Source organism: Numida meleagris, chromosome 2 (genome assembly GCF_002078875.1).
Source record: "Numida meleagris isolate 19003 breed g44 Domestic line chromosome 2, NumMel1.0, whole genome shotgun sequence".
NCBI lineage: Eukaryota > Metazoa > Chordata > Aves > Galliformes > Numididae > Numida > Numida meleagris.
In genome coordinates, this window is record NC_034410.1 from 102,396,556 (window position 1) to 102,419,045 (window position 22,490).

Consider the following 22,490-nt stretch of genomic DNA (forward strand, 5'->3'; position numbering starts at 1 on the left):
TACGATAAAAGCTGAAAGATTTATGTGTAACAAGGAAAAGACAAAACAGGAATGCCAGACAGATGATAAACTAAACCAGTTATCCATGATATAATCTCACCTTTACACAGGGCAAGTCATAATTTTTTTTTTTTACCAGGTGTGCTCTACCATTTTTACACCTTTTGTTTTAAGCATAAACAACAATGCTACAATGACTACAACTCATGAGAATGCTTGAAAGACCACTCTAAATCAAATAATCCTTTTATTCCATTCCATGGGTAACGCTTGGTGGTTTTCTTCCTTTTAAAAGTAAAATTAATTACAGTAATAGAGCAGAAAAAGACAAGATAAACCTTGTAGATGTAGAAAAACGTCTTTCTTAGGGTACTCTTGAAAAACGCTGTTTCTTCCCATCTCCATCCTTCTCTCAAAGAAACTGCTACACTAACATAGAAGTTGGAGCTGGCCAATATTATGTAAACAAATTCCAAGCCTGTTTTCTTTAAGGTAACAAGATTTTACTAGATGATCAGCCTCTTGCTTATCCACAGGAAACAGATGAGTATTCGTTTCTTTCCTGCATCTAGAAACTGATGACAACACCATCTCCCTATCAATGCCAGATGGTAACCATCGAACTCTGAGAAAACAACCAAACACCATTCCTGGATCCTTGCCCACTGACACAATTCTTTTCAGCGTAAGCTGAAATTACATGTTTTTTACCCTTTTGTTTACCTCTTGAAGGAGGTTCACAAAGTACACTCACCTTTTTCATGCATGCACACATATAAGGACATACGTAAGGATATGTACCCCAGTATATATCTGCATTTATCTATGTATGAATCTGCACTAGTTATAGTTAAATAAGAAAGGAAACTCAAGCACCCCAAACTTGAACTGAAAGCAAAGGTGCCTGTCTTGTTAAGAAAAAAAACAAAACAACAACAACAACAACAACAACAACAACAACAACAACAACAAAAAACCAAGAAAACCCAACCTAAATTAAAATTCCTTTCCTCCAACGAAAGTACTGTTATCTAGTAAAATGCTTTGCAGTGTACTAAAGCAACATTACTTACTGTCATACATACTAAATGATACCGGACAGCTGAGTTTTCAAGTTGGTACATTAATGACTGGAATATTCATGGGAGACTTTTGATGCAGATCTGTGTACTGCCCTTTCAAATTGCTGGGTTTGACTCTAAAATTGGAAATGATCATAGCATTGGAAAAATTACTCACAGAAAAAAAATGTTAACTTTCGTTACATTTTATTTCAAATGAGCAATTTCAGCCAGGTTTCTTAAGTGGAAAAGCTTTTGTCCTTTAAAAATCAAATATATTTCTGACATATGGACATTGCCAGATGATAAACAGAAATTTATGTCAAGCAACTGAGCAAAGAAAAATAGCCTGCAACTGCCTAGGACACATATTTTGTAACCAACTTTAGTATTAAAATGTATATCCCATTCAAAAATGATGTATTATTGTATAAATGTTTAGAGGAATATATAGTGAGCGTTATAAATGGTGCATTATCACTGACATGGTAGTAAATCACTTTCTTCTTGTGTCCCCTGCCTGCCTGGTTTTTCCTCTTACACAACTATTCCCTTTGGCTTGTGAGCCCCAGTAGGACATCAGAGGACATCAGACTGGCAGCTGGGCTGGGATCAAGTGCTGAGCATGACCACAGGACAAGCAACATCCAGACTCCAAAACCTCTTCTGGGCAACCTTTCCCCCATCCAGTTCTCCTCGTTTGCTTAGGTTCTCTCCTTTAGCTTTCACACAAGGTTAGAAAAAAAATAGTGGAGGGGGAATAGTGTTATTACAGCACAGAGCTGGTCCTTACTTTCCAGCCAGCAAACACAAGTGTTTCTGCATGACACGCTGATGTTGGGGTGTTTAATCCAAGCCCATATTAATCCTGCACAGTATTTTTCTTAGTGCAAAAAGGAAAAGAGCAAACCACTAGCTTAACGTCCATTTACGTTGCTTGAAATTTGAAAATCTGCCCTTTCTGCGCTCCTGAGGAACCACTTCCTCCCAGCCAGGCCTGGGGAACCCCGCACTGCACACTGCAGAGGACAACAGGATTTTCCTGTGCACAAGTGTCACGGGGAGGCCGGCAAGGCTTCCCGGCCTACCCCCAGGCAGCTGCTGCCCCAGAAGAAGGGCTTCAGTGTGCACTCACATTAAGGGCTTGCAGCAGAGCCTGCAGGCCAGTGACAATCTGTGAAGGGTCCTTGCTTCTGTTAATGAAGGAAATGTCTTGCTGCAGATTGGTTTCTGCCGTGTGGACTCCAAGGTGAGTGTGAGGAATGATGTGTAGTATGGACTCACAACATTCCCCATGCTCACATGTGAGCTGAGGGGCTGTCTAGAAATGGATCCGAGGACAGCGGATCTAACCCCTTCCCCATGAGGATGCTGCACCACAGGCAACCACTGATTTCCAAATGGCTGCAGTCCACCATGTGCCACCATGTGCTGAGGCTGTGTTCATGAGGTGACATTTGGTGAGCAGCGACAGGCTCTAGGCTCAGAGGGGGGACCCCACTCCTGCCCTCCCAAGGGCAACTTCACACAGACCCGACTTTATGCTGGGAGTGAAGCTTGTCTCACCGATGAGATAAAAGACTTCCAACCCCTTTTTGCCAGTCACTCTGATAGAAAACACGAACAGTTTGTTGCTACTCTGCATACATCCATGTGCATATAAATCAGCAGACACCTACCCACTGAGCTATGTCAACATTACAAATACCAACTTTAAATGTTATCACAAGCTGTTTTCAAATACTCTGGATGAAATTCAGATGCATACATACAAGTCCCCAGGAGTGGCATACATCCATCTGGGGGCAGGGGAGGGCTCCAGGTATGCCTCAGAGTGTTTATTGAGTTTTAAAATATATTTTCTCTATCGACCTATTCTTTATCCTTCGCCACTCAGTAAGTGCTACTTACTGTAAATGCTTTTTCTGTGTCATGGCAAGTATTCTGAGTTTCAGTGTGATGCACTTAACATGTCCATGTAAATTTTTAATTTTTGGAACCAGTCACTTCACACTCACTGCCTCTAAGAAAGCTCTAGCACTCACAACCGAAAAACTTTGCTGGAAATCAGCTGAAAGTCCTAAAAGTCTATTTAAAGATGCAAATGTGTGTGAATAGTTAGTGCAGATGTTTTTCTCCACCAACTGTACTTGCTGAGTTTCACCATTTCCATAAAGCACATTAAAACAAGTGTGCGAACACTCTGAGATGAAAGTACCAAGCACTCCTGAGACTTCCAGTGGAAAGTAGAGCTGCCTGACTTTTCTCCAAGCAGACAGAAATGCCCATGATTCAGCAGCCTGAGTAAATAAAAGAGGTCCTTATTTCCTAATTTTGCTGGCTGGCCACACTGCAGCAGTCTCTGTGTTGCTGCCAAAGGGGATGCAAAACTGGAACTACACCCAGCAGCTGAAGGACTGTCTTTGTTAGCCAGCCAGGCCTTCCTGACCATCTTCTGGCAACAAAACTACCGTATCCTGCAAGGAAGACCTCCATCTCAGGCTTGATAGTTCTAGTCTGCCTAATAGGACTAAACAACAGATTTTGCCTGGTCTGTGCTGGAGGAGGACAGCTGGAAACTCAGTTAGTAGCAGAGTAACACCTGTTCAGTCATATTTATGGGGGAAAGTGCTCACTAACAGAAAAGTGAAGTAATACCAGAAGGAGTTATCCCATGGAAGGGGGAGGGAAGAAGGGGGAGCATCCAAGCACAAAAGCACCTCTGTGGAGTTCACAGCCAGCCGCTCATGTGCCAACCTCAGTAGTCGTGAAGTCTTAAATGTGATCTTTTCCCTAGTGTTGCTGACTGAATTAACAGTACCGCTTCAGAAAAACGTTATTTAGTCACCAGGAAGGTTTACGACATAGGCACGTTTTGGTTGGAATACGCTTCAGGCACTTGCTTTATCGTGCCTTATTTTTCTGTATGATTTAAACATATTTTTGCTGCCTCTAGACAAATGGTCACCTTCCTAAAGAAAATGTCAGCAAATCTTTATGCATCATAATATATAACATTCCTCTGACAGAGTTTACAAATATGAATTAATTAATATTCTCAATATCCTATAAAAAGTAGTTCTCTGTTTTCCCTGTTTTGCTGCTCATGTAACTGGGGCACAGAAAAGCTGGAGCAGTTTGCCTCAGGTTACAAATGTAATCTGTGCAAGGGAGGAAGCAGACTTCGTATCTCCCAGGTCTGAGCCACCCTGCAAGAAAAATCCTTTTTCCTCCACTCTGAAACACTGAGCTGGCAAAAAGCTGAAGCTGATGGACACAGCCAAGGAGAAAGCACAGCCATCCAGTTGATTGACACCTCTCAGCTTGGAGTTCAACAGAAACCTTCTAATGGTTTGCCCAGCTAGCGATAATGGCTGACTGGTCACACTGCCATCCTACAGGACTCCATCTGAAGTACCACATAGCAAGGGACAAATTTCTTAACAATGGATATGCAGGAGGGGAATAGATATTAAAAATGACTAATCAACTATATCAAGCAGCAGAACATAAACACATCCAATAATACATACTTTCCCATGCATTAGAATGATGAATACATATGCACGCATATGCACTGAATTGTGGTGTAGCTGCTACTTGTTTTCTCTCCACCAGCCAAAGAGCTGTTCATACAAAACCGCATACATGCAGCTGCGCTCATACACATATTGAAATGTCTGAATGGACAACATACATAAATGCACAGCTTTGCCAGTTTACTCAATAACAAACTACAAGATAGATCCCATTGTACGAAAGGAAGGACTAAGCAGCAGGTAGGTAGGTCAGTTAACTGGATGTATGAGAGATCTCCACAGCTTTAAATCTTTGCATTTTTGTGCAGGTAATTGAGTGGAGTGGTTATTATATATCATATAGTTTACTTGTAATGGCTGTTTCAGGTTTTAGTGCTGGACACATTTTATATTACTATCACCACTAATTGTCTACAGGGCTACCTTGAAAATGAGATAAGCAATCTTAAGGGAATATGCAGGTGTGAACAAATAGTAAATGAAGAGGTTGGATATTACTGAAATAAAACAATATAGTGCTGTGTGAGGAATATATCTATGTAACAAGAAGATCAAAGGATAGCATTTAGGCATTAACATGGCTTTGGCAATCTCCTAACATACATGTCACTAAAAGAAACTATGATTTTGAAGATTTTAATAGAATTTGCAGAGAATACTCACCCTTAAAGTAGCTCTAAATAAAATATATATGATTATATTATATTCTCCTTTTTTTTTTTTCCTATAGAAAGATACACAGTTTTGGAAAAACTGCAACTTTAACATAACCATCACGTTTTTTTTCACATCAGTGACCCCACATTAAACTCCCTCATTTGTCTCATAACTTATTAAATGGCTTGAAAAGTAATACTCTGTAATGGGCATTCAAAAGAGAAACGTGAACTTTAAAAATTATTTATAATTTACAGATGTTTTTAAAATCTATCAATTTTTCAAAACTACTTTGGGAACACCAATTAAATGCATTAACAGTTGGATTACTGGGGCAAGAACATGCAGGGGTTCCTGATCAACAAAACTGAGACAGCCTATACGGAGGTTCCCCATGTTAAATTTCATAAGAAAGGCAGCTCCTAGAAACAGCAAATAAGATGCTTTAATACCTCACAGGAAAAACCTGCTTGCTTTAATAAAATGCCTTTAGTGCTTAGACAAGTAGTTAACATTCCTGTATCGCTCTCCTAAGGTAACCTAAGCATCCAGTTCCATTATGTCTTCTTTGCAAGATATATTACTATTACATATGTAAAGAGGAGCGTAAATGTTTTCCTTGGTTGTTGCTTAAAGTTCATTTGAACAGACGGAGCCCATTGAATTCCATCTTCTACAGCCAAATTAAAGAAAATGTAAGCGGTTCACACTTTGCTTCACCTTTTAGATCATACGCAAAACCCAATTTGCAACTCGGGGAACACAGAGCTACCTACCCTCCATTTGTCTGAGGAAGCCTGTACTTTGTGCCTCTCAAGGCAAAGAGAAAGAATAAGTAATTTTCCACAGTCCTCTACATATAACTAATGACAGTCACCATCCTCAAAGCTTATTATACTGCTTTACATAATTGGGAATCGCATGTCACACAATTAATTTACAGGGGTTGTTTTGTTGTGACTGTACAAGCACTAAGCGATTCAAATTAGCTCATTTGTCCACTGCTTAAATGTGACAAACACATTTACACTGTATTTCTTCCGCTGTTAAGTTGCTGTTTCTCTTAGTAGTTGTTTGTTTGTTTGTACGGTATGAGTCAGAGACCACCAGGCTTGTTCCATCTGAAGCTAGGGTCAGGAAAAATCACCCTGAGAATAATTACATTTAGAATCAAGATAATGGGAGAGCAAAAAACCCATTCAAATATTCTAGCAAACATGCACATAATAGTGGTTTCCTAAAAACCTGTATGTTAACAACCTCGTGTACCAAAAGTAAGGATTCAGTTAATCAGTACTGTGGTAGAAAATAATCATTATAATATGTGCTGATAACAGTATTTGTGCTGCTTATTAAGAGGAACGCACGACTAGAGGACAAGAGTTCAGGCTCCTCAGTGGACACCAGTAATTTCTCATGCATTCTGCTTTCAGTGGGTCATGCACTCCCCCACCAACAAGACCAAGAAACTCCATCCTTCCAATTTTCCCCTGAACTGCAGCTCCTTCTGAAAGCTGCAGAAGTATACAAAAGCCTCAGAAACCCTATACCACGGTTTTGGTCAAAAAAGGTAACTCTGTAATGGCATGCAGGTATTAAAACGAGTTGGCTGCTGCTTTCTTTCACAGGTCACAATGTAAGGAATGTGTCCGAAGTCAGCAATGTGTTCTTTTCTTTCCTTCCTTTCCAAAATCAAATGATCCAGAGGCTCACACCATAAAAGCTGACCGAGCCCCCGCTTCAAAGCTGCCTTCCAAGCCCCCATTTCCACCCAGCCCCCAGGCCCTGAGGGGAGATGGGCAGCCTGTCAAAACCACCGTAGCTGGAGGCTCAGACAAAAGATGGAGCCCCTGAGCAGCATTTGCAGGCAGAAACCCGTGAGATGCCAAGCACCACCTTGGGTTCTCATTTGAATATCGTCCTTCTTTCCGTTAATCTAGAGTTTAATCATGAAAGTCTGCAGGGATTGCGGGGGGTGCACCTCACACTCAGCCTGCGCCTGTCCCTCCCACCTGTGCCTCTATTTCAACCATCCCAATTCATTGCTTCATTGCCTCAAGACCAGAAATACAGCAGCAAGATACATTTTGGATGGGGGCTAAAGTAGGACAAAGGAAAAAAAAGGAAGGCAACCGGTGGGAAACAAAATGAAAGGAATGTGAGGTGAGAAGAAAGAAAGGAATAAATAATCACATCTGAAAGAAACCCAGGGAAAGAGATTGCAACATTTTTTATAGGAAATGGAAAGTAAAAGGGAATGGAGATCAAGTGAAAGCAAGGCTGTCACTTAACACTTTCAAAAACATAGCGGTGTTATTTTACAGTGTGCTAGAATGAAATACAGTAAATAAACACAGAACTGCTTATTTCTTCAAATGACAGAGATGTGGTGGCGGTCTTATTTACACAGGTGAAAACTCCTGGACCTAGATCTGCAAAGGGACTTGGGTGTCTCCAGGAGCCTAAGAAGCAAAGAAAGCAGAATTCATGGGGCCCCGAGGGGAAGCAGGAAAAGGTCTGCAACCTCGCAGCTTGGGCACGCAGCTGGGAAAGGGGAGGACTGGGCTCTTTATACATAAAAGAGTGGCTGGATGAAAAATAAAAATAAACCTAAGCACAAGCTCCAGACTGCAAGAGCCCTTGCACTAAACGAGTATAATTCGCAGTAGGTTAACAGTCCTTTCTCAAATGTGCTTCTACCAGCCCTATGAATATGGTGCTCTTTGCTCCAGTGAGCCCAGCTTCCATGGGAAGAGACCCTTGCAGATCTGAGGACCTTCTGCTTAGAGGCAGGAAACGGGGCTTTGAATCCCCCCAGGATGCTGAGGGAATGAATCTAGGCCTCGTGCCATTTAGTACTCGAACTATTTGGCCCCTATATAGGGAAGCCAAGAATGCAGCACTTTCTACTGTAAGTGTCCGCTGTGCCCTGGGCTTAGCAGCAGGCTGATCAAAGGTGATGGGCACCCAGATGCTCAATCTAGGGTGGTTCGCAGAGGCTGCCAAGCCACAGATACCTGAGAAATTTTTGATTAAGAAAAAGGCACTGACCAAACTGGGGAGGACCCAGAGAGGTTGTTTTTGGATAACTATTTCTATTTAGCTTCTTACAGTTTGCTTACATCCCATTTCAGGCTCCTTTTGTTTTTTTTTCCCAGCTCTGGCTGTTAGTGCAGATGTGCCGCACAGCTGTTCGAAGTGACGTCCTCGAGCAAAGGTAACCTTGGTTTTTAAACTAAGTTGGTGCTCAGAATGGCCCACAAATGCTTACTCTTGGGCAGTACTGTCACCTTGGGGCAGGATGTCTCTGATACCCTTTCTCTGGTGGGTTGGACTAGGCAATCTTAGCGGTCTTTTCCAACCTTAATGATTTTGTGATTCACTGTAGGCAAACTGCAGTGCCAGGCAATACAGCCCTCTCTCAGCATGCAATAGGCACAGGTAAGCATATGTGGCTTTCACTGAATAATAGGTGCTCTAGCCTGTAAGTGGGATATGATGAATTTCCCAGTTGAGAACAGTCACAAGACCAAATGCTACTATAAAGTTGTCACCTGTAAATATCACACCTACCACCTGCCTTCCTATCTTGTGGGTCACCAGTCCGTCTTTGTGGAATTTTGCAAAGTGAGGGTTGCATTTAAAATACATATGCTTCATTCAGTTCTTTAATGTTAATAAAGGCTTATCTGGGCAATTTATTTATAAGATTTACTTAAGATGGAGAGATTCTTTGCAGAAGGCGGCGTTTTCCTTCCTCTCTGTATAATTTCCATTCAACAAAGCCTGCTGAAACTCATGATGAACTGTCTGAAATAGAGGCCTCTCCAGAACTTGAGATCTCTGCTTTGTTAAAGCATATATCTAAAACAACCCTTTGTAGCTTCCTCAGTGTAGAATGGAAGCTCGGTGTGAAATAACAGTAAATTAAGCCTTCTGCTGTCAGGGCTGGAAATAAGAGTAGAGCAGAATAGTGGCTGGATTTGAAATGATTTTTTTTTCCTATTGGCTTCATTTACATCCCGTCTAAGGTCTTCTGAGCAGCTCAAGGTGTCTTATCTCTGGCTACCAGGGGGTATTTTGCAGTCAAAGCAGTTAACTTACTTTCTCTCTCTCTCTCTCTCTTTTTTAAGGCCATCTTATCTTATCAGACAGATCTCTCCAGGCTGAGGAGAACCCATACTTATCAGTAGCTGTACGCTATATTGACAGCTCAGTGCTGCTAGGGACAAATGAAAGCTTAGGGTAGAGAAAGATCAGTTAACCTGTTCCACGCTCAGTTTAGACTAATCTTTGGTTTGTCTAACTTCAGGAAACGCTGTATGTCTTTGCTCTGTTTACTTGGACAACAGAGGCACACAATCACAGCATCAATCACTAGATCTGGTGCAGAGGTACAATGCATAAGCAGCTGCCATAATAATCCCCAAAGCAGTTTGTCTGTTGACTTTCAACCTCCAGCAACTCCTTCTCCAGGTGACTTAGGGGCAGCTGTCTGTTCTGGGAGCGACTGTGTTGCTGGGATTGCACAGCAAAGCAAAAACTGTGGGCTGCACAGACTTGCCATGCAGTAAGCAGCCTTCCCCCTGAGCACAGGGAAGTGTGCATGCTGAGGGCCAGAAAAGGAAAGCAATCCCCATATGATACAAATGGGAACAATGAGGCTGAAGGTGAACCTAAAAGGTTGTTTGGGGAGCAGAAGCCAAGGTGAAGAAGCAGTTTGTTTAGACCTGTCCTCCATATCCTGCTGTGGTAAACTTTACAATAAGACACACATAGTAACTAAGAGCAGCCAGCTCTGCCAGGTGGTATCTCTGGGAAATAGCAGCCAGCCTTCTCACTTACCACCAGAAAGGATATAAATGGCAAGATTCCTCTCGTCCTTTGCTTGATGTCAAGAGCAGTGAACCAGGTCTAAAAAGTTACAGCTGCTACTACTGACAAATCATTCACCATAATTTCAGGTGAAAAAAACCTGTAACTGCGCATTAAGCCTTGCGCTGGAACTGCACTGTACTTTTTATGCTTATTTTTCCTGTCTCCCCTTCGTGTCCAAACACTTCATGAGCACTTTTGTATTAGTGATAACCCTAGACTTTCCCCGCAGAGAAGGTTCGCTATTAATTGTCCATTATCTTGGTGTGTCAGCACAAAGGAGAGGGGAAGAAATTCTTATCCAAATGGTTTCACCTCCCTCTCTTGAGAGTGATGCCCTTGTCAGGGCATTAAAGACATGAAAACCTGCCACTTATCAGAATTGTGTTTGAACTGAACTACTGTCCTTGAAAACAGTAGACACCAGATACCATCAAAATATGCCACATTGGCGGATCCTGTTCCACTGTGACTCGGGCTACCTTTATAATGCTTCTATATGCATTTGTGATTGCACATAAACACTGGTGTTATAGCTGTGGCTTAAAATAAGAAAAACATGTTCTTTTTCATTTTATAAAACAGTAAACATATCATGAATAGCAGTTGCCAGAACGAAGAAAAGTTGGCCAGCATCTATGTTAAGTCTCCAGGCACCATATTAAAATTCGGGCTAGTAGTATGTGCAGATTTTTGGAAAAGATATGGCAGGAGAAATAAGACGATGCATGTGACATTTTTTATGAAACACTTTGGAAGATTTCAACAGTTTAAATAAGCCTGAGGACACACTTGAATGTAAACTCATTGCTGAACCAAATCGTAAAATTTTTTAATTACTTCACACCACCAATTCTTAACAAAACATAACTCAGGCCGATTAAAATGCTGAATTTGCCCGCTAGAATGAAACAATATTTCAAAGAGGTCTTTAGTAATTCTATTAATGTGTTCAGAGACAACAACCAAAAAAAAGAACTTAGGTTACAACCACAGCTGCAGAGCCGTCTCTGTTCTTGTCTGGACAACCTGAATGACTGTTGTTGCTTTTCACAACTTGAAGTCACAATGAGGAAGAAAAAAAAAAGAAAAAGAAGTTACGCTTTGCTTTTAACAAGTAAACAAGTGTACAAATTAATTCAGAGAGCTGTAATTTTGAAAATTTTCTATGTTTAATGTGCACTGCAGTTAAACTACTTTTTCTGTACAAATTAATTTACTGCATCAGTGATCGATGTTTATGTTTAGGCAATTTTATTTCTCAGTATGGTAAAATTAGACCTAATAGTTGCAACCTGTTATGTCCAATCTGTCACTGAAATTCAAATTGCCTTTTTCCTATTATTCAAGGAGCAATTTGGAGGAATTAAAGCCATCTAAAACCAGAAGACAAACAATTCTCTGTAAGGACTCAATAGCCTGTGTCATCAACCTGCTATAGAAAGCGGTGGCCTGTCCAAGGCAGAACCTTTTCCTTAGGTTCTGAAAGTTCCAGCTCTGCTGAGCCACAAAAGGTACCAACATTTGAAGACAGCCAAGCCTTCCGCTCCTTAGAGAGAGCGCACAGCCAGTGTGCATTCTGAGTGACTGGACAGGCCATTAGCTGCTAACAAAAAGGCCCTTCTCCGTATTCCTGAATTGTGGATGCTCACAAGTTTTCGATTAGCCATCCTTGTATCTACAAAAAATAGATTTTGTTCTTCATCTGGGACAAGGTAGTTACTGTCATCTTGTTCTTGTCATAAAGCACTCAGCTGCCACTAGCTATTATTATTTATCATTTCCAGAACCAAAGTATACTGGTCAAACTTTGTTGACTACTCTGTGTTTTATTCTTCCTCATTTTAGAGGACAGCTGCACTTTACACCCCAGGTTTTCCACTATAATCGTCTGAGGCTTCTTGAGGTCTCAAAGACCCTTGCCCCATCTTCCCTTATGCCTTAAAATGTGTTTACTGATTACATTTTAATTTCTGCATGGGGCACTGTGGTGTCTCTGTACTCACTGATATCTTTTACAACCTCCCTCAATCGCAATAAACAAATACTCACTGTCCCTTTTCTCTCTCACTTCTACCTTTATTTTCCTCTGTGTGTTTTTGTGCAGGAAGCAGAGTTTCATTTTTCTCATACACACAGAATTAATAAATTACATTCTCAACTCTAGCCTGCACACAAGTTTTTGGTCTCGTTGGAGATGGGTGAAACAGTGAGGTGAGAGATAATGTAGGTTTGGAAGAGCTTTCGCATCATTTCCAGTCATTTTGTTTTACACTCTTTTTCTCACTTTCAAAATTCCAAGTAGGCTCATTTCTTTGCAAGATTGCTCAGATCATCAAACTGATTAATAACTTTGCTACTAGGCTGCACTGATTAATGTGAGTTAGTCGAGTGATTAATAATTTTATTGTTTTGCAGAACCAAGCTGCCCTGAATGTCTTGGACTCGTACAATGTTTTACAAGTGGAACTTCCTTGGATGGATGATATGTAACTTCCTGGATTCCCAATGCTCAGCAAAGCGTTAGAATCTTACCTCTGAGTTCACTCCTCTGTATTTGTGCCCAAAAACCATTTTCAGATGACAATATTTGAACTCAGACCCTTGCTTCTCACATCACACTTTGCTGCTGCTTCCTCTTCCTCCTACTTGTTTGTTCCAGTCCCCTGGTCAACACTATCAGACTTAACTCAACCTGAGGTAAAGCACATCTTTTTGCTGATTCCTAGGCAGTTTCTAGAACAAATACCCAAACTTTTGTTGATCCCTTGGTAGCCATCATAATGCAAGTAACAACATAATCTACATGGGTTCATGTGTGTATGTAACAGTTGAATCCTTCTGTGCGGGTGGATGACAGACAACTCATTCCAAGTATTTGACGGCAGAAGCAGAGGCCATTGTATTCCACGATTACATTCACACACTTCCTCCTGAAGTGGCCAATGAAGCAAATCATTATTTATCATCCATTGTACAAGATTTCCTGACTGCGCGCATGTTTTGACTTCTGTTTTGCTGATACTGGACTTCACAGTACCGGCAGTCTCCAGAGGAGCATATAAAAGCATGATCTATTCCTAGGACTGAATAGCGGGCTCTGTGTTAGGTAATGCACTGCCCGTTAGGCTGCACTTTCCTGCTAATTACAGTGGAAGTTTTCTTTTAAAGAAAACATGGCATTGCAAACGGCATGGCATCAGCTTTCTTTCTAATTGGAGCTTTCTTTCTAATTCTCTCAGTACTAAGTTTCACCATAAACACACTCTTCTATATTTGGATACTGGGTTTAACTCTCTTAGACAAAATTAGATTTGACACGATTATATATTTATTTGATCTTTTCCAAAGCACCAATTGCAAGCCAAGCAGCATAAAGAGCCAAATGCAAAACAGTAAAAGTAGAAAGCAAAATCTAATAGCATGTTACAATATGCTATACACACAGAATTCAAAAGGGACCTGCCAGCCCCAAAAGACTCAATTCCTGACTACTTAGAGTAAAGAGAAAAACAAAAGGGTAGCAGATGCAAAAACAAAGGTAGGGAGCCCATAAAACAGTCATGGATAGGCCAACTGAAATAAACAGGGCTTGCAGCTTGCCTTAAAGGCAGCCAGCAAGGGGCTCTGGCAGGGAGCTGCACAACCGAGGACAAGAAAGACTTGCCTTCGGCCCGCGTCTGCCTCAGCCCAGGGAGAGGAAGACAGCCATGGCCAACTGTGAGCTACTGCCAGGCAGGGACATGGAGCGCGAGGCTTTTACCCAGGAACTGGAGGATTAAAATTTGAACAGCTACACGCTCTGGACTCTATATTTTAATATATTAGCTTTCCACCCCAAAGAGGCTCCAGATCAATTTCAAGGGAACCAATTAGGAGCACATTACAGTAGTCCATCTCAGATGACTGCAGAATGGTCTGCATCCAAGATAAATAAGCAAACTGTTCGCATTAGTTGGAAATTCTTCACTGGAATGGGGAACCAAGGCCCTTCTTGCTGGGGAAAGAACATCATGATGTTGGTCAATAATGCTCCTGGCTTGTACCCTGTACTAGCCTGAAAATGCGTCTCCACATCCCAAAAAGCTTCCTGTCTTCTTTACTTCAAGCCCATTAGTAGGCAGCCTCTCAATGTATATCATCAAAGTATTTTTTCTCCCCTTTCTCCTTAGTCTTGTATGTTTTGTGCTACAACCAGATTTACTCTTCTAAAACGTGTCTACTTTCAAGATGAATTACATGCCTGAAAACGTACTGCAGACTTCCTATCAGCAGGCACAACTCAGAGCAGACCAAATAAAAATACCATGTATTGTGTAATGGAACTGCAACCTGGAGTTCCCCTGGTCTCTCGTGTCCCAGAAAAAGACAGAGAAGGAGATATAACAGAAGACTCTCTTGTTGAAAAAAGTAAATATTCCTCTTGGAATAAGGTATTGCCCATTTGCCAAGATGGTCCAACCATTTAAATGCTCTAGATGCCAGTTTTGGGGCACTTTCCCAGGCCTGGCTCCAGACTTACTGGATAAAGAGCCTTCATCTCCAACACGGACACAGAGGCAGCCTGAGGAGCTGTGAGCTGGGGATGAAGGGTGCCCTAGGAGCATCCTGAGCATCACAAGGAGCCAGCATACCCTGTACCTGCCAAACTATAGTCCCAACACAGGGTCACTTCAAAAAATGTCAATCCAGGCAGAATCATGCTGTGGACTAGATCCAGCCTGCAGGACATTATTTGAACCATTCTCTATCAACTCCAAAGCAAAAGCTCTGCTCTAGCTTCTACCGTGAAAGGAAAAATAAATAAATAAATAAAACAAGTATTTTGTGGTTTCTTATGTCATGGGCATAAACCCACAGGCATAAACCCAATCAAAACAATCTGAAATACAATCAAGACAATTAGGTTTTTTATTCTTTCTGATCCTAATGTGGCTGCAAAGGTGACGGATAACCTTCTGGTCTGATCTTCAGCTTCCTCATAAAAAAGGGATATGAACAGTATCAGAGCAAACAATCGCTGACTTTCTATCAGTGTGCAGGCAGTCTGCACTAAGCAGGCAGCCTGTAACAGGAAACATTTCCAGGAATTTTACATGTGTTTTTATTACAGCAGGATCTGTTTTCTCGGTTTTATTCAGTCAGGAGCCTGGATTTTAAAAGGCAGTGGTACAATACCAAGTCTGCTACTTAAAAAGCGGGATGGCTGCAGAAAGGTTGCACTCTCCCTGGTTTTTCTACATAAATGCCTGGCTTTTGTTCCTTGGCTCTAGTGTCTGCTACTTTAGTCCAAGATTACCATCCCTACATTGGACCACTTCATTTCCACAGAAAATTTCCAGATCTCTGTCTCTAGTTGATACAAAATAACTGCCACTGAGACCGTTTCATTTGCAGACTTTCTTCACAAGTGGAAATGTGTGTTCTGCCAAAGAGGAGGTTTGCATCAGCTCAGATTATTCTATATGAGGCAAAAAGAATCTGTAATGCCAGCTTAACTTGATCACAAGCACCTACTTACATTTGGTGAAGAATTTAACACTGATGTTTGTCTTGCACCTGGGGAGGAATATCTGCATGCACCAGTGCAGGTTAGGGGATGACCTGCTGGAGAGGAGCTCTGCGGAGAAGAACCTTGGGGTCCTAATGGACAGCAGGTTGGCCATGAGCCAGCAGTGTGCCCTTGTGGCCAAGAAGGCCAATGGGATCCTAGGGTGCATTAACAAGAATGTGGCCAGCAGGTCGAGGGAAGTGATCCTCCTCCTCTACTCTGCCCTGGTGAGGCCACATTTAGAATACTGTATCCAGTTCTGGGCTCCCCAGTTCAAAAAAAACCAGAGATCTCCTAGAAGGAGCCCAGCAAAGGCCAAGAAAATGATAAAGGGCCTGGAGCATCTCCCATGTGAGTAAAGGCTGAGTAACCTGGGTCCGTTCAGCCTGGAGAAAAAAAGACTGAGAGGGGATCTGATAAATGTTTATAAATATTTAAAGGGAGGTGGGAGGCAAATGGATGAGGCCAGGCTCTCCTCGGTGGTGTGTAGCGATAGAACAAGGAGCAATGGCCTAAAACTTGAACATAGGAAGTTCCACACAAACATGCAGAAGAACTTATTCACAGGAGGGGTGACAGAGCACTGGAACAGGTTGCCCAGAGGGGTTGTGCAGTCTTCTTCTATGGAGATATTAAAGACTCGTCTTGATGCCTACCTGTGCGACCTATTGTAGAGCACCTGCTTTTGATGACATCTTGAGGTCCCTTCCAGCTCCTGAAATACTCTGATTCTGTGATTCTGCGAGGTGTAGCAAGCTCAGCTACATGCCTCCTCTTCCCCATATATAGCATCAAGCTGTTTATCTCAAAGGTAATATTCTGTGTGCGGTAGGCATGATGTACTTCTGATGTACTGAACACACTGAGAGAACTTCTAGTGAGTTGCTTGTGTCAACAAAATATTAGTGGGCACATACAGCAGATACAGAGACCAGTAGAAAAAGAGTTGGCCAATCTTATGAACACAAAGTTGTTTCATTTGACTTGTGTTACCAAATAATGCAATACACTAAAATCCACAATCTTAAAATAAAGTTCTGGCTTTACTGAAGCCAATGGAATCTCACTACTAGCTTTAATTGGACTGGAATTTTAGGTTTGGTCTGGATCTGGTTAGATGCAGGATTTAAGAAAACCAAACTTATTGCCTCTGAGTCCAGTGGTAATATTCAAAACAAATGAGCTATATTACTTGGGTTCATGAGGAAAATACAAAACAAAAAATACTGTAAGTTTTCAAAGTTTATTAACTCAAGTCCCATAGCCTCGAGGGGCTATCTCCATCTGTCCTGTTTATATGCCACTGTGACAGTTCCTTCTCTTTGGTAAGTTATGTTTAAAAAAGTCTTTGTATCTTAGGAATGTCCTTCTTTCCACAGCTAAGTACATTTATTCATCCAAAGCACTCTGTGATTTTAATTTAAACTAATGACTATCTTTATGGAACTTTTTAAAACCAAATATGAATACCTACCCACTAACTTGCACATACAAACTGCATTTTGAAGTGACCATCTGAAAAGCTGGCATATAAATGAAAAATAACATCTTGTATATTTTTATACATATATAAAGGCATATCCCATAAGAAAGATTTGCTTTCTTGCACAAATTCCCTTGAAGATCCTGAGGTGTAAATTACATTGTAACTAATTCTAGATAAAGAAGACACATGCAGCTATTTCTCAAGCCACTTATCCACAAAAGGCTGTAAGACAAGCAGATGTACAAGCCTGCAGATGAGCTTTGAAGGTGCAAGCTCCACATGGGAACTGAGCTCCTCCCATTCTGCCCCTACTGGGGGCACATACAGGCTGGAGGCAGCTCACAGGATGCAACTGCTTCACATAAAGAGGTGTTCTCTCAGCTGCTCCAGCAGTACCATGTAGGAAACACAGACACAAGAACAATATTTCTGGTAACACTAACAGCAAAACTCTATTTCTCCAACAGTTCAGCTAAAAGAAGCTCCACAGAGGCTCCTTATACTGCTGGATGTGAAGTCTCACTGTGCTCAGGTATAGTAAGATCAACTTCTTAACTTCACTGAATGGCCCTGTCATAGGTCCAAGAAGTACTTGCAGATGGTTTGTAAAGAGCTGCATGATCATATGGCATGGCTCCTCACTTCCAGATGTAACTGCCTCAAAGGCTAACCAACATCCATTGTTTCGCTAATCCTACATTTCCTTATTAAGAGTTGCCACAAATATTGATGGAGTCATGAAAGGGAGATAGATGGCTTGCAAAATGATCGGAATGATTCCTGTGTCCTCTCCATTTTACGAACTTACTGAAGTCTTGCTTTATTGCTGACTCAAGAAAACTTTCAGATGTGTCTCTGTAGCTCCTCTCATCTTTTCACCATTCTCTACAGGTTGACTGAAGACTCTCAGTGCCAAGAGGATCAAGTTGCTTTGCTCAAGTTTTTAGCACTATGCACTGAAAATTTTCTGTATTCCCAACCGTTCTGGCAAGAATTAACTTGCCCTTTTCTACTGAAAGAAGTGCTGATCTATTATTTCAGTCACACTATCAACATTTTTTTTGGAGTGAGACTTTCAATTGTTCAGAATTTGCCCTTTTATGGATTACTAACAATGCATGTGACTTCCTGAAATTAATCTACTAATGCTTTGCTTGTTGGCCCTCCCAATCTAACACGGAACCAATTTGTACGAAACTCTGCTGACAACAGTTCTATTTTCTCCACCAAATTATGTATTTGCATAGCTAAGTGCTCTATTTAAGAAAACAAATCCCCCCAAAATTCCCAGGCTTTCATTCAGTCATCACCCTGACTTAACATTTTTTGCTGCAGTTCCTCTTTTTTTTTTTTTTTTTTTTTTTTTCCCCCAGGGCTTTGTAATTTTTTTTTTTAGTCCAGTTTGCTTGTTCAATATTTTAATCCTTAAATTTAAGATACAATTACCATTCCTACGGAAGATCTGTCTCTGACTGGCATCCTACTTCTGTAAAGAAGATTATGCTGTTGCATTTTGGAGAGATACAGGCTGATTCTTGATATTACCTTACACTGGTCTTGTATCTGTGTAAATTCTTTAACTTCAAAAACGTTACTACTGTCAGCCACCAGTGTGAGACCTGGGAGATCAGATTAAGCACACAAAGACTGCTTTTTGCTTTATAGAGCTGTCTGAAAAGCTACCAGTTTTGAAAGATGTGTGGTTCTTGTAAAATTGGCTGCTGAGCCCTTCATATTGAAACATTTTAGCAGAATGTATATTTTTAACCACTGTAATAATTGTCAGTATCAACATCAGTGGCACCGAGGACTAGACAGCGACTTTGTATAGGTTTGGCTCTTCTCTCCCAATTTCCATTTGCAATTGCCAGACTGCCCGCTCTGTTTCTTACGTAAAATTGCAGATGTCTTCGTATTAATCAAGATCCTAATACATTCCAGATGAACAAACAACTTCAGCACTGCAGCACGTACCTTACTTCTAAAACCCAGGATTTATTAGAGCGGCCTGTTCCAAGATCTCTTAACTTAAAAAAGATGGTTTATTGTTCCTCGCTTCTACAGCAGGGCCCTAATAAATGCACTGAAACTATGTCTTTGTCCCTTTGCAACATACTATTCAAAGAGATTTCCAACCCTACAGCGTAACATTATCCAAATCCTTTGAAACCCTAAGCAGTTGCTCAAACTCAATCATCCAAATACCAAAAACTTCATAGGGAACGAAGACAGAGGCAGCATGGCGCTGAGGACTCCCGAGTCCCCAGCAGAACTGCACACCTAGCAGCACATGCTGCCAGTACCAGTGTCACCACAAAGCATGGGCACTGACTTTCTTTTTCAATACCCATATAAGAAGGAAGAGAATATCTAGTTTAAAATATTTTCCTCCTATTTTAAACAACAACAACAACGTAACAGTTTAAGGGGTCTCATCGTGTTGTGGATCAATTCACTGGTATTTTAATTCATATGTTCTTAGCATTTCACTGTAGATTTAGCCTGTAACGTAGCTAATCAAAATTAATTGACATACTTCTAATAATTAAAATTTTCCACCACCTAAGCTGTTCTGTATACTTCAACTTCCTTCCAAATTGGGGAAAAACAGATCCTTTCTTTGTAATCACACAGAAACAGGAAAAGGAAATAATGATTAGGGCTTAAAAGCACATATTAACTCGTGGCTTGCTAGATTTTTAATTATTTTTTCATAATGTTGTCACTTTCCCTAGAAATTCATAGTTACTAATGTGCTTACTAATACTGGACTGCTAAGGGTGGTTCTATTAATAAGATGCATGTATATAGAAAGCTAGAAAAAAAAATAAAGGTTATAATATTAGCATACCTTACTCATTTTTAATTAAAGAATTAAGAAGCCCAGTCTTCGGGGGTTTTGGGAAAATAGTGTAGCCAAATGAGACCAATTAACTTCATTAGCTTCAGCAAATACCTACTTTTCCAGCACATTTCTATTTTTCCATCTGCTTCACAACTAAACATGTCTACAAATTAACATTTTATTTATGATTTCAGAATCCAATTCACAAAAATTATGCATTCATTGCACAAGGTTTTCTACATATACTGAAAAAAAATCAATAAATTATATCTCTCCCACTCTTCACTCTATTTTTTCCTCTGAATGAAGAAGTATACAGCCTGCAACTGCAAAAAAACACACAATCCAAATTGGAGTCGAATGTTCAAAGTGGAAAAATTCATACTACAACTGGAACTAGGCAATGACCTATTTAAAAATGACAGTAGCCAAAACTTAGAATAAAGAATATGACAAAAGTGCTGGAAAAAAACGTCCTATTGCTACTACAGAGTTGCACAAACATTTTCTTGAACCATTTATTATAGGCTGGCAATCTGGCAAGTCTTATCACACTCAGCATCAGTTTTGCTCAGTTTGTTCTCAAACAAGCAGTTTCCCTTACAGCACATTTCACTTACAAAGAGTTCTGCAGTGGTTAATGATCTTAGTCCTAAGAGTAAACTGATTATTACAGTCACGTAGCACAGGCAAGAGAACACAACTTTGGTACCAGCTAAAAATGCTAACTTACCCCAGCCTCATCATCATTACCTACTTTATTTATGATTATACAGCAGCTTCGAGTGTGTACAGTTTTAATAGACATGGAAACCTCCTCTAATGAGTTGTATTATAAAAATAGTTTCGGGAAAGAAAAAAAGAGATTTTTATGAGTTGGAGAAAGGGAGAGATTAGGAGAATTTTACATGCCCAGAGAGAAATGGGCACACTCTCCTTCTGATTTTGCTCTCATACAAGAAAGTCAGTAATAACAGCACAGAAAGGCACCTCAGCAAAAAAAAAAAAAGAGAAAGAAATATTATAGGGGCATTTTACATTCAAATGACAGATTTCTGACCTAACTCACAAACTGTGTCATTTAGTTTTCTCATTTTGGCTGAAAAATCATTTTATATATGGTTACTAAGCTGTGATTGGTTACTAAACTGTGATCCTCCAAGTGAGGCACAGCCAGGGAAATTACAATGTGCAGAATGTTGCCATTGATTTTTTTTTTTCCTATAAGATATAGAAAAGGCAAACAATCAATCCTTGCTATGTGGTACCTGCTGTCTTCTATTTTAAAAAACATTTTGAGAAAAATGACAGAAATTTTAGCCTTTTTAATTACACGTGAAGCTTGAGGGCGCACCTGGCTCCGGCCGCTGTCCAGGCCAAGCATTTGTTCTGCCAGCTGACAGCAACCCTGCGAGTGAAACAAAAGGGGCTCGAGCTGATTTCCGAGCTCAGCCACACATCTCCTGCAGGTCTCTATACAACATGCGCTGCAACGCTTCCTCTCTTAGCTAAAATGCTGTGCCAAGAGAATAAAATGTGCCTGTGACACACTTCCTCAGGTCAGCAAAAGAGCTAGGTTGGTCGGGTGAAATTTAATGCCACTAGAGATATCCAGAGAAAAGTTGCGTGCCAAATCTAAGCAAGTTGACTCAGACCTCCGGTTATTATTGATGCGAGACAGATCCAGGCACTTCACCGGACTCTCCATCTCTGTTCTTGTTTTCTGGAAGTGTCTGGTTCTAAAGCTGGGAGAGCTCACTCCCACCTGAACAGCATCCCTAAGATTTTACCTGCCATCCTTCCCAATCCCTGGAACACCTACACCCTCAGCTAAACCCTGCCAGAAGTAGGGAAATGATAAGGTTCCAGGAGAAGCTCAGATGACAGGTAGCCAAGTAAAACTGGAGCAGACAGTGTGTCAGTGAACAACAAACTACAACAGGCTGCACTGCCGGTGGGGAGGGCATCTCAGTTTCAGACATAAAATTCGCTGATCTTCTTTACAATGACTTGAACCTGACTGAACAAGTTACTCTGTGTATTTGCTCAGAATACACAAAGGATAAACAGTACCTCCTCCTGGTGTCTATATGTCGTTCTGTAAAACATTAAGTTCAAGGCAATGGCAGAGAAGCTTACTCACAGCTATGTTAACTTCAGTGTCATGAAGCTCACCAGAGTTCTCTGCACAAATGAACAAATGCATTTACTTCCTTGTACTCTCAGCTTCCTCCACCTACAGTAAATGACACTCACATAATCATCATTTTTTTTACATTTACGTTTACATTTATTGTCCCAAAAATCAAAGTGTAGAGTGCAATCCAAAGAAAGATTTCTACGTGCTTCACACCAAGCTTTCTATTAAGCAGAAGACTGCTGCCTTCACACTCAGCAAGGAGAAATGAAGAGTTCCCAAATGCTATATCTCCTGCATGCCTCTGACTTTATTTTTAACCTTGGTAATGTTCAGAAC

General features: G+C 40.9%; 1 protein-coding gene across 8 annotated transcripts in view; it reads right to left on the bottom strand.

Moving 5' to 3' along the window:
- ZNF521 (zinc finger protein 521) overlaps positions 1–22,490 on the bottom strand; it is a 230,577-nt gene that overhangs the window by 137,063 nt on the left and 71,024 nt on the right. The window lies entirely within an intron of this gene.